The sequence below is a fragment of the Neoarius graeffei genome, chromosome 13 (genome assembly GCF_027579695.1).
Source record: "Neoarius graeffei isolate fNeoGra1 chromosome 13, fNeoGra1.pri, whole genome shotgun sequence".
Lineage (NCBI taxonomy): Eukaryota > Metazoa > Chordata > Actinopteri > Siluriformes > Ariidae > Neoarius > Neoarius graeffei.
The window spans coordinates 47,277,643-47,296,278 of NC_083581.1; the positions used below are offsets into that span (position 1 = coordinate 47,277,643).

Here is an 18,636-nt window from a genome sequence, read left to right on the forward strand (position 1 = left end):
TGTACTAAATGAACAGGTTATCACTTCAATGGATTTTTTTCCTTCCCTGATGTCATGGGCATAAAATTAGGGCTCAAATTGTGAAAGAGTGGTTCTCACTCAAAAGGGGAAGTTAATTAATTTTAAAGCTTAAATAATGGTAGGAAACCAGGCAAAGTCACGGATTTTAACAAAACAAACATTTATTTCTTTTGAGACCGTCAATGACGGCGTAGCTCACTCCAGCCCTGTCTAGTCCAGAAGGAACGATCTAAATTGGGCCACCTTGCGCAATAAATGTTGCAAGTTATATACACTGTATACAAGCTATATCTCATCTCATTATCTCTAGCCGCTTTATCCTGTTCTACAGGGTCGCAGGCAAGCTGGAGCCTATCCCAGCTGACTACGGGCGAAAGGCGGGGTACACCCTGGACAAGTCGCCAGGTCATCACAGGGCTGACACATAGACACAGACAACCATTCACACTCACATTCACACCTACAGTCAATTTAGAGTCACCAGTTAACCTAACCTGCATGTCTTTGGACTGTGGGGGAAACCGGAGCACCCGGAGGAAACCCACGCGGACACGGGGAGAACATGCAAACTCCACACAGAAAGGCCCTTGCCGGCCACGGGGCTCGAACTCGGAGCTTCTTGCTGTGAGGCGACAGCGCTAACCACTACACCACCATGCTGCCCTACAAGCTATATATAGAAGCTATATACACCCTAGGAATACTGACCTATTTGCCAGAAAGAATCCAAAACAGCGAGGAATTGACCGAGAAGAAGCGATTTTTGTTGAACTGCTCATTAAGGCTTCATTAGTCCATAACTTCATGAATAATTGTAATTAAGTAAATCTGGGTAGAAGTTATATGCACCCTAGGTACCCCTACCTTCATGCCAGAAAAAATCAAAATCGGTGAAGAATTGAGGGAGAAGAAGTGATTTGTGTGGAAACTGCTCATTAGGGCTTAATTGCTCCGCATCTTCATGATTAATTGCAATTATGCAAATTGGGTAGAAGCTATATACAGTGGTGCTTGAAAGTTTGTGAACCCTTTAGAATTTTCTATATTTCTGCATAAATATGACCTAAAACATCATCAGATTTTCACACAAGTCCTAAAAATAGATAAAGAGAACCCAGTTAAACAAATGAAACAAAAATATTATACTTGGTCATTTATTTATTGAGGAAAATGATCCAATATTACATATCTCTGAGTGGCAAAAGTATGTGAACCTCCAGGATTAGCAGTTAATTTGAAGGTGAAATTAGAGTCAGGTGTTTTCAATCAGTTGGGATGACAATCAGGTGTGAGTGGGCACCCTGTTTTATTTATAGAACAGGGATCTATCAAAGTCTGATCTTCACAACACATGTTTGTGGAAGTGTATCATGGCACGAAGAAAGGAGATTTCTGAGGACCTCAGAAAAAGCGTTGTTGATGCTCATCACGCTGGAAAAGGTTACAAAACCATCTCTAAAGAGTTTGGACTCCACCAATCCACAGTCAGACAGACTGTGTACAAATGGAGGAAATTTAAGACCATTGTTACCCTCCCCAGGAGTGGTCAACCAACAACGATCACTCCAAGAGTAAGGCGTGTAATAGTCGGCGAGGTCACAAAGGACCCCAGGGTAACTTCTAAGCAACTGAAGGCCTTTCTCACATTGGCTAATGTTAATGTTCATGAGTCCACCATCAGGAGAACACTGAACAACAATGGTGTGCATGGCAGGGTTGCAAGGAGAAAGCCACTGCTCTCCAAAAAGAACAGTGCTGCTCGTCTGCAGTTTGCTAAAGATCATGTGGACAAGCCAGAACGCTATTGGAAAAATGTTCTGTGGATGGATGAGACCAAAATAGACTTTTGGTTTAAATGAGAAGCGTTTTGTTTGGAGAAAGGAAACCACTGCATTCCAGCATAAGAACCTTATCCCATCTGTGAAACATGGTGGCGGTAGTATCATGGTTTGGGCCTGTTTTGCTGCATCTGGGCCAGGACGGCTTGCCATCATTGATGGAACAATGAATTCTGAATTATACCAGCGAGTTCTAAAGGAAAATGTCAGGACATCTGTCCATGAACTGAATCTCAAGAGAAGGTGGTTCATGAGCAATTCCAGCGTTATGGACGTGACACTTGAACTCAAAATGGCAACAAATGACCCAGTGCATGTTTTATTGTCTCCCAGTATTTAAACAGGTGTTGCATATTTTAAGGCTGTACCATACTGGAGAAGTGATAGAACAAGAACAATTCCCATAGTACATCTAGGGCATGCCAGAAAATGCCAATAAAAGATGCGTTATGGATGTGACAGAAAAAGTATCACTTTTCTTGGGTGATTGTACATTTTTATCAAACTCTGTGAAATTGTAAACCTAATGTTGAAATGGAGATATCCATTTGATAGAGGGGTCCAAAGTGAATATTAAAAAATCTTTGTTTAAAATATTTTGTACTTCATGCAGAGTTTCGGAAGGAAAAGTCAGCGTTATGGATGTGACGAAATTCCGTTATGGATGTGACGCGTCTGAAATAGACATGGCATATGTTTAGAAAATCAGCAATTTAACCACCATAACCCTTTGAAAAACTCTCTAAATATCAGCTAAAACTATCAAAGTTCTTAAATAATATTTAGGATGGCTATTGTTTTGCTGTTTTGTGGATTTTAGCATACATTTCTGTGGCTTGTGGCAATAATATAGAATTGTACATGATCAAAGTTGATTTTAGCTTGGGTTTTACATTATAAGAAAGAAAGACTGACAGTGACATATTAGGTTGGTTACAAATTGGTTCAACTTATTCACATCTGTAAAATACAGGCCTAGGTGATATCTCTGGGAGTGGTTTTGATGTATTACATGTTGCTTTATTTTTGCATGGTGAGGTTGACATTTACATGGAATTGCCCTCATACAGCAAGACAACGACCCTAAGGACACAAGTCGTTCTACAAAAGAATGGTTAAAGAAGAATAAATTTAATGTTTTGGAATGGCCAAGTCAAAGTCCTGACCTTAATCCAATCAAAATGTTGTGGAAGGACCTGAAGCGAGCAGTTTATGTGAGGAAACCCACCAACATCCCAGAGTTGAAGCTGTTTTGCACAGAGGAATAGGCTAAAATTCCTCCAAGCTGGTGTGCAGGACTGATCAACAGTTACCGGAAACATTTAGGCCACATCCACACGACAACGGCAACGTGATGTTATTTAAAAAAAATATCGCCTCCAAATGGGCAACGATCAGTAGAAATCAGGTCCATATGGCAACGCAACGCTTGCTGAAAACGATGCAATACACATGCCACACCTCTAGGGGCGCTGTAAGACGGTCCCTTCGGACACACCAGAACAACCCATACGAAAAAGAACAGTAAAGAACTTATAAGAGTTTACCACTGTCTTAGTAGTAAATCCTTATAAATATAAATAAATATATATGCCATGTATGATTTACTCCTGAAAGTGGCCCATTTTGCATTTTCCTCATACAAATTTTTTATGAAAATCTAGTATGTATGAAGTGAACATTGTGCATGGTTTTTACAGATAATGTGTATGATGAATTACACTGTCTTTGTATGCTTCATGTAATGTTTGTAGTTTTAAATTATATTTTACAGTTTAAAATGTACATGCCTTTTATGTGGATTTACATATAAAAGGCATATACATTTTAAACTGTAAAATATAATTTAAAACTACAAACATTACATGAAGCATACAAAGACGGTGTAATTCATCATACACATTATCTGTAAAAACCATGCACAATGTTCACTTCATACATACTAGATTTTCATAAAAAATTTGTATGAGGAAAATGCAAAATGGGCCACTTTCAGGAGTAAATCATACATGGCATATATATTTATTTATAAATCCTTATAAGGATTTATCCTTATATTTATAAGGATTTACTACTAAGACAGTGGTAAACTCTTATAAGTTCTTTACTGTTCTTTTTCGTATGGGAATAGAAGTAAGGACGCATGCGCATAAACTATTATGCGCGAGACTTCATATTAGCCACAAAGTCAGGAAAATCTGTTCGTAAAATTACATTATAATGACCAAATACAATGAAAAGTATTTTTCCAGTCTCACCTGTGAAAGGTAATCCCATGTGATCTCGTTTGGACGGTAAACCTGTTGGTACAGTTAAACGCAGCTAATCTTTATTCTCCGCTTTGACCTTTCCAATATGGCGGCGAGGATGACGTACGCGGAAGGCGGCGTCTTTAATGGTCCGGAATAAATTGAATACTACACGTTGATGGATTAATTTGCTGTTTCTCACCTGTGAAAGGTAATCCCATGTGATCTCCTTTGGACGGTAAACCTGTTGGTACAGTTAAACGCAGCTAATCTTTATTCTCCGCTTTGACCTTTCCAAAATGGCGACGAGGATGACGTACGCGGAAGGCGGTGTCTTTAATGGTCCGGAATAAATTGAATGATACACGTTGATGGATTAATTTGCTTTTCTACGCCCTTTTTTGAGGAATGTATTGTAGGACTTAAACCATCATCTGAAGAGGTGAGATCGCTCCTTTTTTCCCCTTATTTTTGCTGGCGGGATTGACTCTGCCCTAAGGGCTATTCTCTCTCTCTCTCACTTTGCACCAGGCATTACACAATAAATATTCACAGTGAAAATATTTTGTAAGCGCGTTTCATGAACCAAGTTATAGGATTTCTTGACAACTCGCATCGCATCGCAATGAGATCATTGGCACTACTGGTGTTAAGAATCAGACCATTTTATAAATGAATATTTTGCTGTAGAGCTGCAGTGTTTGTACAATTGCATGTTTTTGCTTCACTATTACTGTCACTATTCTGCTTCTTGCATTACTACTGTGAACTAACACTGAACATAATAATAATAATAATAATATCCAAGCTCGTGTTTCACTCTCACTAGTGCTCTGTAAGGCTTTTTCCTGGTGATATTCGTTACACTTCTACCCGGCGTGAAGCATTCACAGTCATGTGGTTGTGACGTCATCGTAAACAAATCCGTTTTACTCATCCAGACGACTTCACAACGGCAACGTTGCCAGATCTTTCCACTCTGGAACCCGTTCTCAAAAAGATTGCGTTTTGGGCACCCAAAACGCCGGTGCCGTGTGGACGCCAGGCCTAAACGATAAGCAATTGTATCGGAGTCACCTGAATCCGTTGCCGTGTGGACAGGGCCTTAGTTGCAGTTATTGCTGCACAAGGGGGTCACACCAGATAGTCACTACGTTTACATGCACATAGAGAGAATCGAATTTCTTCCGTTGCTCGACTGAAATCGAAGTTCAAAATGCCATGTATACACCTTAATTCGGCTGAAATTGAACCGAACTTGATTTCTCGGAATCGAGCTACACGACCTAGATGATGCGATTTCTGCCGAGCTAGTTTGTGCATGTATACCCTATCGAGCTAGTTGTCGAGCTACTTCCGGAAGTGACGAGTGACGAGACCACAAGGGAAACACAACAGCCTCGGTCGGCATGACAACGGCATGAATCTTTTCTTTTTGTGGCATTGTTTGCACTGTTAAAATTTAGCTCACTTACTGTATCACCAAATACATCTGTAAAGCTGTTGCATAGCTGTGAATTGTGTACATAAACAAGTCATTGTATTTGTGTGTGTGTATATATATATATATATATATATATATATATATATATATAATGTCCAACATTTGAAGAATGTCAATAAAAACAAAACAATTGAACTTTTTGTGTGTTTATTAAGACATAAGTTAAATTGTAAGCAAAAAATAATAATTTTTTTGTAAGCAAAGAATGGACTTTAGAAAAATATTATTGTGCAAAATAAGTTGTCTTACAAAACAGTGGTCTGCGCCGGACAGTTTGTAGCCATAGTCTGTAACAGCTTGAGCACGGAACTGCTAGTGTTGCCAGATTGGGGGTTTTAAGTGCATTTTAGAGGATTTGAACATGTTTTGGGCTGGAAAACGTCAGCAGTATCTGGCAACACTATAGCTCTTCTTCATGACGACAACTGGAAGTGTACCAACACGATGGGGCGTGTAGCGCCACGTGTGGCTCGGGTGCACAATGCACCTTGCACAACAGCCCGATTTCACTTGTGCATGTAGGATTGGATTTCTCTGGCACCCCTGCTGGGACCCTTTGCTCGATTACCAACAGCAGCTCGATTTGGACGTGCATGTAAACGTTCTGACTGAAAGCAAATGTTCACATACTTTTGCCACTCATAGATATGTAATATTGGATCATTTTCCTCACTAAATAAATGACCAAGTATAATATTTTTATCTCATTTGTTTAACTGGGTTCTCTTTATCTACTTTTAGGACTTGTGTGAAAATCTGATGATATTTTAGGTCATATTTATGCAGAAATATAGAAAATTCTAAAGGGTTCACAAACTTTCAAGCACCACTGTACACTCTAGGCAGACCTACCTTCCTGCCAAAAAGAATACAAATTGGTGAAGAATTGAGAGAGAAGACGTGATTTTCATGAAATGTGGACCACGCCGGATGGAAGACGAATGACGGACAACACATGATGGCTTATGCTCATTGTCTGTCAGCCAGATGAGCTAATAATAATCAGTACAGAATGAAATATTGTCATGGAAAAACCAGTGTTGAGCTCTCCTGCATTAGCAAGCAAATGGACAGTGATACTAACTCAGCATGTTTAAAGTAGGTAAAAGAGGACACAAAGCATTTAACAGGAAAGCACCATATTATCAAACAAATGAATGGGAGTTTGTTTACTTGTTCTTGCCAAAGTTGCAGAAGCTCGCAATGACTTGGGAGTGTTCTTGCTGCAACTGCTGACACAGTCGATGCATGATGTTTTCAGAGAGGATGTTTGGCTGGAGTTCAAGTTGACTATTCGTGGTCTTGGAGGTAGAAAAGTGAAAAGCAGACTGGAAGATTGGTACCAGTTTACCAAAAATTCTCAAAGTCTTTGTCTGAAGCAATGGATTTTCTATCGGAGTCTTCATGCATATTAATGATTTTGCACATGACCCTGTGACCAACAGTTTTAACATCCGTTCTCCTCGTGAGGGGAGAGCAGGGGTCGGGATTTATGACTCCACACTGCTACCACTGTTAATCCATTTATATCAACTACACAGAACTCGTAATGAATACATTTCCATGAAAATTGAATACCAGGTATGAAATCAGGAGAATTTTTCCAACACATCGATACCAAACAGACTTGTCATATCATGAGCCAGTTCCGAGTTATCACTCATTACTGAAATACAACTACTGAATTAAAAATCATACCAGTTGTCTTTGGATGCATGACACAAGATTATCATGGCATTAACTGAGTACATGAGAACCAAGGACGAAAAATCCATTGGTCCTGGTAATACATATTGTTCTTAAACACTGTTTCTTTAAAGAAAGAAAATCTTTCTTTAGCTGCTTTTACATGGGCACTTGCACCAGAACAAGTTGTTCCTGGAACAAGCGCAACTGCCCGTCTAAACATGTTTTGTTCCGGAACAATTTGACACCGGTGGGTGCAACTTGGCGTCATGGTGGTGTAATGGTTAGCACTGTCACCACACAGCAAGAAGGTCCTGGGTTCGAGCCCAGTGGCTGATGAGGACCTTTCTGTGTGGAGTTTGCATGTTCTCCCCGTGTCTGCATGGGTCCCCTTCGGGTGCTCTGGTTTCCCTCACAGTCCAAAGACATGCAGGTTAGGTTAATTGGTGACTCTAAATTGACCGTAGGTGTGAATGTGAGTGTGAATGGTTGTCTGTGTCTATGTGTCAGCCCTGTGATGACCTGGCGACTTGTCCAGGGTGTACCCCGCCTTTCGCCTGTAGTCAGCTGGGATAGGCTCCAGCTTGCCTGCGACTCTACACAGGATAAGCGGCTACAGATAATGGATGGATGGGTGCAACTTGCTCCACTTTACGAGGTGGTGCAACTTGTTACAGAACATCTTGTTCCGGGCACAGCTTCTTCCCTTCTACTGTCTAAACACAATGATTGGCAAATAAGAGGGCTTACGCGAGCGCTGTAGCGTTCATCTGAGTCATTTATCTTCCAGACAAGACTGCTTCCCGGCAAATTCAATGGTGAATTCTTCTCGAGTGCTTTTCTTTGTCAAACTTCTCTGCCTTTAAATGATGGAGTCAAGCAATTCCTAAGCCAATCACAGTAATAACTGGACTAAAGAAGAAGTTCTTACCCTCATCCAGTTGTAGGGAGATACAGATCATTGTTTGCTTTTTCAATTTAAAATTCATGGAAAAGAGCCAACTCAAAGAGTCAGTTCGTTCCCGGAACGACACATCACTTGGAGTGAATTAGTCTTCTGGAAGTGAAAGTTGGATTTACCGCCAAATCACTGAGCGTTTAAACAGAAACGAGCAGTGAGAAGACAATAAAGCAAGTTAAAAACAAGTTTCTGATGACTGATTTGCACATGCGCACTTTTGTGTTTACTTGCCGAACTGCCGGTTTGCCACTAATAGAGACTGAGCGTGTAAACACGAAGGAAAGTGGGTGCAACTTGTTCCCGCTGTCTGTGTAAAAAGCACATTTGTTTAAATGGGAAAGACATGTTTGTGGGCGGTGGTGGGGGTTTGTGCATGCTTGTGTGTGTGTTTGTGTGTGTTCAGCCCCAAGGATTATAAAGGGAGAAGCATCCATTTGACCATTGGGGTTTGAGTCTCTATATTTCATTAAAAGCTCATGAAATTTTAAATAAGGTAAACCTTGTGCCATCTTTGAGTAGTAGTCCAAATGTAAAGTGTTGTGCTGGAGTTTCTGGCCATATGTGTGGGGAATTCCATTTGAGATCAGTTTAGTGGTCAACTGAGAAGGAAATCATGTCCTCTTCCAAGTGTTGGTGCCAGGATTCTGCTGATCAGGCTGTAAATTGCCTATTTGCATAAGTTAGCAGGACTTGGCATGGTGGTGTAGTGGTTAGTACCGTTGCCTCACAATAAGAAGGTCCTGGGTTCGAGCCCAACGGCCGGCAAGGACCTTTCTGTGTGGAGTTTGCATGTTCTCCCCGTGTCTGCGTGGGTTTCCTCTGGGTGCTCCAGTTTCCCCCACAGTCCAAAAACATGCAGGTTAGGCTAATCGGTGGCTCTAAATTGACCGTTGCTGTGAATGTGAGTATGAATGGTTGTTTGTCTCTATGTGTCAGCCCTGCGATAACCCGGCGACTTGTCCAGGGTGTACCCCACCTCTCGCCCATAGTCAGCTGGGATAGGCTCCAGCTTGCCCATGACCCTGTAGAGCAGGATAAGCAGCTACAGATAATGGATGTATGGATAGCAGGACTAGGCATTTATTGAATACCTGCCTCACCTACTGGGAGCAGCAAAGACCGTGGTCTGAAAGTAAGGCAAACCAACAAATAAGATAAGAACAAAAAAGGCATGCGTGGCAGTTTGCAACTCGAGAAAAGAAGAGCTCCTTTAATGTTTAATGCTGATGTTGGAAGAACAAGACAAGAGGAAGGAAAACTTTCTCAAATTTTAAAATGTTATTCTTCTGTATTTTGCACTTCAACTCAGTTTCACACATACACAGTCAACTCACACAGTCCGTACACACAAACTCTGGGTGCTGCGTGTACTGTCCGCTTGGACTGTTCACATGATGAAGTTTGCCTCATTTTGTCAGTGCGCGGACTCCATCCAGTGATGTATACTTGGGCCTTTAAGGACTCCTATCCTCTTGCCAGAGTTGATGAATCCCTGGATTTCCAAGCCAGAGGGAAGTTGATCACAACCTTGGAGCTAACCTGTGGCTACTGCTAGGTTTCTTTGGAGAAAGATTTGAAATGAAAGACAGGATTTATCACAAATTGAGGCCTTTTCCAGTTCCATGTCCTCCCATTTGGCCTCTGTAAACTCATAAACACTGTACTGGCTGGTCTAATTTACAAGTGCTGGGCCTAGATTAGACCTAGATTACATTCTGGTGGTGTCACTGATATTTGAACAACACTTACCTGACCTGCCTGAAGTTCTGACCAGGCTGAAGTCAGCTGGTATTTTCTTTAAATTGAACAAATGCCAATTCTGTCTCAGTGAGCTCACCTTCCTTGGCTACCATGTCACTCCCTCAGGCATCCTAGCGGGCTCAAACAGAGTGAGGTCGACTTTGAAACACCCAACAATGTGAGGCAAGTAAGTTTTTGGGACTGACAAGATGTTACCATCACCTCATGCATGAATATGCCTGTCATGCTGAGTTCCTCATCACACTCGCAAAACATTCATGCTGGTTGACAAATGCCAAGATTTCCTGAAGTGCTGCTTGATGTCAGCACTTTTTCTGAGGTTCCCAGAGTTTAATCGTCCTTTCCTCATCCGTACTGATGCATGTGGTATAGGTCTTGGTGCAGCCTTAGTGCAGAAGGATGATGATGCCAGAGATGCTGTTATTACTGATGTGAGTTGAGCCATACGCAAAGCTGAAAAGCAAGTCTCAAGTGACTGGTGTCTCAACCTAATCCGTCACCTAGGCTAGCAATGTTGGTCTGTTCATCTCCAGCACTTTGATTTAAGTGTAGTCCACAAGCTTGGAACAATGTAGCTGATGCTCTGTCCTGTAACCCACTGACTGGTAAGGGAACAGCCATAGATACACTTCCTGAATATGCAGTAATACGAAGCCTAGATATCCGTGCCATACCTCCTGTCATACTCCTGAATCATGAGCAACTAAAACAGCTACAGCTGAATGACCCAGTGACTGACAAGTTGCTGTATGACACTGAGAAAATTCCCACTGAGGAAAGTGACAACCAAAAGTACAGTGTCCATGATGGCCTTTTCTTTCATGACCCAAAACAAATAGGACCCTGCACTCAATGAAACAACTAACACTTTTTGCTCGTTCTCTCTTAAGGGGTAAACTAATAAAGTATTACCATGCTATGTGTTTACATGCACACTAATATTCCACTATTATTCTGAATATGGGCGGTACGGTGGTGTAGTACTTAGCACTGTCGCCTCACAGCCAGAAGGTTCTGGGTTTGAGCCCAGTGGCTGACTAGGGCCTTTCTGTTTGGAGCTTGTACGTTCTCCCTGTGTCTACGTGGGTTTCCTCCGGGTGCTCTGGTTTCCCCTACAGTCCAAAGACATGCAGGTTAAGCTAATTGGTGGCTCTAAATTGAACGTAGGTGTGAATGTGAGTGTGAATGGTTGTTTGTCCCTGTGTGTCAGCCCTGCGATGACCTGGCGACTTGTCCAGGGTGTACCCCGCCTCTTGCCCATAGTCAGCTGGGATAGGCTCAGGTTGCTCGCGACCCTGTAGAACAGGATAAGCGGCTACAGATAATGGATGGATGGATGGATGATTAAGATGTGGGATATGTTGAAATTATTCAGGTTTTCGGAGCATATTTTGGATATGTATACAGCGCATTTGAAATATGCATCTCAACTGGGGTTTTTAACGGCAGTTTGTGACACACACCTGTTTACGGTCACACGTCTGTTTACACACGCCTGTTTACGGTCAGCGCTGTGCATTGTACACTAACCAACATGGGGGTATTTTATGTTAATCGGAGCATGCACAGCTGCATATACAGTGGTGCTTGAAAGTTTGTGAACCCTTTAGAATTTTCTATATTTCTGCATAAATATGACCTAAAATATCATCAGATTTTCACACAAGTCCTAAAAGTAGATAAAGAGAACCCAGTTAAACAAATGAGATAAAAATATTATACTTGGTCATTTATTTAGTGAGGAAAATGATCCAATATTACATATCTATGAGTGGCAAAAGTATGTGAACATTTGCTTTCAGTATCTGGTGTGACCCCCTTGTGCAGCAATAACTGCAACTAAATGTTTCCGGTAACTGTTGATCAGTCCTGCACACCAGCTTGGAGGAATTTTAGCCTATTCCTCTGTGCAAAACAGCTTCAACTCTGGGATGTTGGTGGGTTTCCTCACGTGAACTGCTCGCTTCAGGTCCTTCCACAACATTTTGATTGGATTAAGGTCAGGACTTTGACTTGGCCATTCCAAAACATTAACTTTATTCTTCTTTAACCATTCTTTTGTAGAACGACTTGTGTCCTTAGGGTCGTTGTCTTGCTGTATGACCCACCTTCTCTTGAGATTCAGTTCATGGACAGATGTCCTGACATTTTCCTTTAGAACTCGCTGGTATAATTCAGAATTCATTGTTCCATCAATGATGGCAAGCCGTCCTGGCCCAGATGCAGCAAAACAGGCCCAAACCATGATACTACCGCCACCATGTTTCACAGATGGGATAAGGTTCTTATGCTGGAATGCAGTGGTTTCCTTTCTCCAAACAAAACACTTCTCATTTAAACCAAAATTCTATTTTGGTCTCATCCATCCACAGAACATTTTTCCAATAGCCTTCTGGCTTGTCCACGTGATCTTTAGCAAACTGCAGACGAGCAGCAATGTTCTTTTTGGAGAGCAGTGGCTTTCTCCTTGCAACCCTGCCATGCACACCATTGTTGTTCAGTGTTCTCCTGATGGTGGACTCATGAACATTAACATTAGCCAATGTGAGAAAGGCCTTCAGTTGCTTAGAAGTTACCCTGGGGTCCTTTGTGACCTCGCCGACTATTACACGCCTTACTCTTGGAGTGATCGTTGTTGGTTGACCACTCCTGGGGAGGGTAACAATGGTCTTAAATTTCCTCCATTTGTACACAATCTGTCTGACTGTGGATTGGTGGAGTCCAAACTCTTTAGAGATGGTTTTGTAACCTTTTCCAGCGTGATGAGCATCAACAACGCTTTTTCTGAGGTCCTCAGAAATCTCCTTTCTTTGTGCCATGATACACTTCCACAAACATGTGTTGTGAAGATCAGACTTTGATAGATCCCTGTTCTTTAAATAAAACAGGGTGCCCACTCACACCTGATTGTCATCCCATTGATTGAAAACACCTGACTCTAATTTCACCTTCAAATTAACTGCTAATCCTGGAGGGTCACATACTTTTGCCACTCACAGATATGTAATATTGGATCATTTTCCTCAATAAATAAATGACCAAGTATAATATTTTTGTTTCATTTGTTTAACTGGGTTCTCTTTATCTATTTTTAGGACTTGTGTGAAAATCTGATGATGTTTTAGGTCATATTTATGCAGAAATATAGAAAATTCTAAAGGGTTCACAAACTTTCAAGCACCACTGTAAATGGGAATGTTAGTGGAACATTCCCATTTTTATTAGCGCTCGTTAATATTGGGGTTACCCAGCACTCTGTGCGACGATGTTTCTGTGCTCACTTTGTGGATCCAAAGCGCGGTGTTCCGAGCACTGTTGCCTGGTGACATTGTGGCGGCTGTGCAGACAGTGTGGAACATACCTGTGTGCGCCTTTTGGTGGGACTGTGAGCAGCTATGCCACTGAAGTTACATCCTGACAACTTTTGGGGGACTTTTTTCTGTTTTTGTAACTGTATAGGTGCTATATACAGTAAATTTATTATTATTATTATTATTATTACATGAACAGCTTAGTAGGAATATTATTGTTTTCAGAGTAAGGGCAAAAACCAGAATATTTTGTGGTCTCCATTCATCCTCAAAGTCCTTTGGAGTACACTGGCATGTATTTTGTCTCCCAATAGTATGGATGACCCCTACCTAGAAACCTCGAGGGTCTCCTGGCATGAAATATATGATCATGCCCAACCAGTGTTGGAAGCTAGTCATAAGCACCAAAAGTATTACTACGGCCAGAGACATTTTATGTGTCCTACGCATGGACAGTCTTGTTAAAGACCCACCCTAGGTCTGAAGCCCTAGCTAACAAAACTGGACACTGGTGAGGATGCTGGAGTTTTACATGTAGTTAATATGCAGCCATTCTACATGTAGGAGACAGCCCTTCTAGCTAACATTACTGAACCCTCACTCGAGGAGACATGGCCAGTACACCCAGAGCAACTGGAATATAGTTTCTTTGCTGGACTAGACAATTACACTGATGACTAATATTCTAATATTCTAATATTTTTCTAATTACAGTATATGCCTAATATTCGATTCTCATAGGCTTTGTGCAGCTCTAATGACATGCATGCAGTCCAGGACACTTATAACACTGACAGTAATTGTGTTGATATAGTCACTGATTTAGTTACACCCCCCACCCCCCCCCACCCCCCCCACCCCCCCACTGGACTGACTCAGACAGTGAGCTTGATGGTGCCCACGACAGAGTAAGACCTAAATGTATTCCTGGAATGGACTAACCTTTATCACTCCAAAAAAAAAAAAAAGAAGTTATTTTAAGTGATTACCCAGATAAATGTTTCTTGGGAAAAGGAAGAAAACTGTTAAATTCAAGTTTAAGTTCAAGTCAACTTTATTGTCAATAATGCCATATGTGCAGGACATACAGAGAATTGAAATTGCGTTTCCCTCTTATCTGCAGTGCAAACAGTAATAAACATGAAAAATAAAATATAGGTACAAGATATAAACTATAAAAAGGAAAAAAGGGGGGAGGGGAAAAAAACCCGGGGGGTGTTACACACACAAGCTAAAGCTATCTAAGAAAAGACAAGACAGTGGCAATCCAGAAAGTGCAAATGTGACAGTGTGAACAGAATTAACGGTATAAATTTAAATGTGATGAATGACAATATAAACAGAATGAACAATATAAACGGGAACAGCAGTCTGACATTATAGTAATTATCAGTATAAATATAAATATAAGTAAATGGCAGTATGAGCAGAATTTTCAGTGTAAGTATAAATATGGCAGATATGACAGTATAAACAGTGTAGCAGTGAAGTCTATCAAAGATTAAAAATGTATAAAACGTGTAAACAGTGTTGTAAACAGTTTTTATATAGTGCAATTAACTATTTTTAAAAAAGGCAGTATAGTCAGAATTTTCAGTGTAAGTATAAATATGGCAGATATGTGAAAAGTGTAAACAGTGTTCTAAACAGTTTCTATATAGTGCAGTTAACAAAAAAAAAAACCTGTAGACAGTATTGTAAACAGTTTTAACATAATGCAATTGAATTCCGTTACAGTTCGTTAAAGTGGCTGGTGACATTTGGTTTGTGTATTAAGGGAAGGGGGTACTGGCCTGGGAGGGAGTTCAGCATCCTGATGGCTTGGTGGATGAAGCTGTCTCTGTCTGCTGGTTCTCGCCCGGAGGCTTCTCATTCTCCTCCCAGAAGGCAGGAGGTTGAAGAAGTGGTGGTTGGGATGGGTGGAGTCACCCGCAATGCTGAGTGCTCTGCGGGCCAGGCGTGTGTTGTAAATATCCTGAAGGGAGGGTAGGGGGACACCGATGATCTTCTCAGCTGCTCTCACTATGCGCTGCAGGGTCTTCCGGCAGGATGCAGTACAGCCGCCGTACCACACAGTGATGCAGCTGGTCAGGATGCTCTCGATGGTTTCGCGGTAGAAGGTCTGCATGATAGGGGCTGGTGCTCTAGCTCTTTTCAGTCTGCGGAGGAAGTAGAGGCGCTGCTGAGCTTTCTTGGCCAGCGATGTGGTGTTGCTGCTCCAGGAGAGATCCTCGGTGAGGTACACACCCAGGAACTTGGTGCTGCTCACTCTCTCCACAGCGGCACCATTGATGGTCAGTGGAGGATGCTGGGTGGAGGTTCTCCGGAAGTCGACAACCATCTCCTTTGTCTTCTCCACATTAAGAGAGAGATTGTTGTCTCTGCACCATGCGGCCAGTTGGCTCACCTCGTCCCTGTAGTATGACTCATTGTTGTTAATGAGTCCCACCACAGTTGTGTCATCCGCAAACTTGATGAAGAGGTTGCTGTTGTGTGTTGGCGTGCAGTCGTGGGTCAGCAGGGTGAAGAGAAGGGGGCTGAGCACACATCCTTGGGGGTCCCCTGTGTTCAGAACGATGGTGCTGGATGTGTTGCTGCCGACCCAGACTGTGTGTGGTCTTCCGGTCAGGAAGTCCAGCAACCAGTTGCAGAGGGAGGTGTTTAGTCCTAGACAGTCCAGTTTCTGTATCAGCTGCTGGGGGATGATTGTGTTAAATGCTGAACTAAAGTCTAAGAACAGCATCCGCATGTAAGAGTCCTTAGTGTCCAGGTGAGTGAGAGCTGAGTGGAGAGCGGTGGAGATTGCATCATCAGTGGACCGATTGGCCCGATATGCAAACTGGTACGGGTCCATGGAGGGCGGGAGGATGGATTTGATGTGCTGCATGACTAACCACTCGAAGCACTTCATAATGATGGGGGTCAGTGCCACAGGGCGGTAGTCGTTGAAGCAGGATGGAGAGGCCTTCTTTGGAACAGGGATGATGGTGGTGCTCTTGAAGCAGGTGGGAACAACAGCTTGGCTCAGGGAGGTGTTGAAGATGTCTGTGAGCACTTCTGTGAGCTCCTTTGCACAGTCCTTTAGCACACGACCTGGAATGTTGTCAAGTCCTACAGCTTAAATTGAGAAACTATGCATTAAAGATGTATTTAAACAAGCTGAAACGTTTTTGACTCAGGGTCAGGAAAAGGTTTTGGAATGTCTGGCTATATAAGGCCAAAAAGTTCCTCCTCTGTCTCATCAGAGCATAACACATTTTGCCACATGTTTTGACATTTGTTGATCCTGGCTTTTATAGTGTTCCATTGTATATTTAATGTTTTGGAAATTCATTTGTACCCCTCTCCTGTTCAGTAACTTTCAACACTGAAATATGTTTTGTAAGCTGTTTGCGGACCATAGCTTCAGCAGTTGGTTGAATCCACAAAGATGCCACAAAAGTCCAACAGAAACAGCTGAGCTTTATTTGGGGTTAATCAGAATTACTAATCAGAATTATCATTTTATGTGTGATAATTACTTTTGAGCATGAGTGTGAATCCATCCATCCATCCATTGTCTGTAACTGCTTATCCTGTGCAGGGTTGCAAGCAAGCTGGAGCCTATCCCAGCTGACTATGGGCGAGAGGCAGGGTACACCCTGGACAAGTCGCCAGGTTATCGCAGGGCAAACACATAGAGACAAACAACCATTCACACTCACATTCACACCTACGGTCAATTTAGAGCCACCAATGAGCCTAACCTGCATGCCTTTGGACTGTGGGGGAAACCGGAGCACCCGGAGGAAACCCACGCAGACACGGGGAGAACATACAAACTCCACACAGAAAGGCCCCCGTCAGCCGCTGGGCTCGAACCCAGAACCTTCTTGTTGTAAGATGACAGTGCTAACCACTACACCACCGTGCCACCCCATGAGTATGAATGTGATTGGTTAAGTCTGAGCACAGTCACATGCCCCATTATAAAAGAATGTGCATACTTATGTAACCAGGTTATTCGTTTTGGTTATTGTTTTGTTTTATATTATTTGTATTGTTAAGATTTTTTTCCCTTTTTTTCCCACACAAAAACATTTCTATTTGTTTTCCACTTGAATTTTGTTGGTTGTTAGATTGCAGTAAAGGTAGAAAATGATCTGACATGATTTATATTTCATTTTGTACATCTTCAAACCCTGCAGTTTTATCAGGAATGTGGACACTTTTTATATCCACTGTACTTAATCATGCAGTGTACTAGCACAATTAAAATATCTTTTCTTTTTTGTAATTTAATTCAAAAAGATAAACCTTTCACATAATATATATCCATTACACATAAAGTGAAATATTTCAAGCCTTTTTTGCTTTTATTTTGATGATTATAGCTTATAGCTTATGAAAATCAGAAATCCAGTATCTCAAATTATTAGAATATTTCCTAAGAACAATCAAAAAGGATTTACAATACAGAAATGTCCAACTTCTGAAAAGTATGTTCATTTACACACTCAATACTTGGCTGGGGCTCCTTTACCACAAATTACAGCATCAGTGCAACTTGGCATGGAGCCAGTCAGCCTGTGGCACTGCTGAGGTGTTATTGAAGCCCAGGTTGCTTTGATATCGACCTTCAGCTTGTCTGTATTTTTGGGTTGGGTGCTTCTCATCTTCTTCTTGAAAATACCCCATAGATTCTCTACAGGGTTCAGGTCAGGTGAGTTGTCTGGCCAATCAAGCATAGTGATATCATGGTCAACAACCCATTTGGCAGTAGTTTTGGCACTGTGGGCAGGTGCTAAGTCCTGCTGAAAAAGGAAATCAGCATCTCCATAAAGCTTGTCAGCAGATGGAAGCATGAAGTGCTCTAAAATCTCCTGGTAGACAGCTGTGTTGACTTTGGACTTGATAAAACACAGTGGACCAACACCAGGAGATTACGTGGCACCCCAAATAATCACAGACTGCGCAGACTTCACACTGGACTTCAAACACCTTGGATTCTGTGCCTCTCCACTCTTCTTCCAGACTCTAGGATGTTGATTTCCACATGAAATGCAAAATTGACTTTCATCTGGAAAGAGGACTTTGGACCACTGAGCAACAGCCCAGTTCTTTCTCTCCTTAGCTCAGGTAAGACACTTTTGATGTTGTCTCCGGTTCAGGAGTGGCTTGATATTAGGGGTGCGACAGTTGTAGCCCCGTTCCTGAAGATGACTGTGCATGGTGGCTCTTGATGCACTGACACCAGCCTCAGTCCATTCCTTATGAAGCTCTCCCATGTTCTTGAATCAACTTTTCTTGACAATCTTCTCAAGGC

At 41.9% G+C, this 18,636-nt stretch overlaps 1 protein-coding gene across 2 annotated transcripts in view; it reads left to right on the forward strand.

Moving 5' to 3' along the window:
* Positions 1-18,636, forward strand: part of znf512b (zinc finger protein 512B) — a 166,346-nt gene that overhangs the window by 25,876 nt on the left and 121,834 nt on the right. The gene's annotated exons all lie outside the window — the stretch shown is intronic.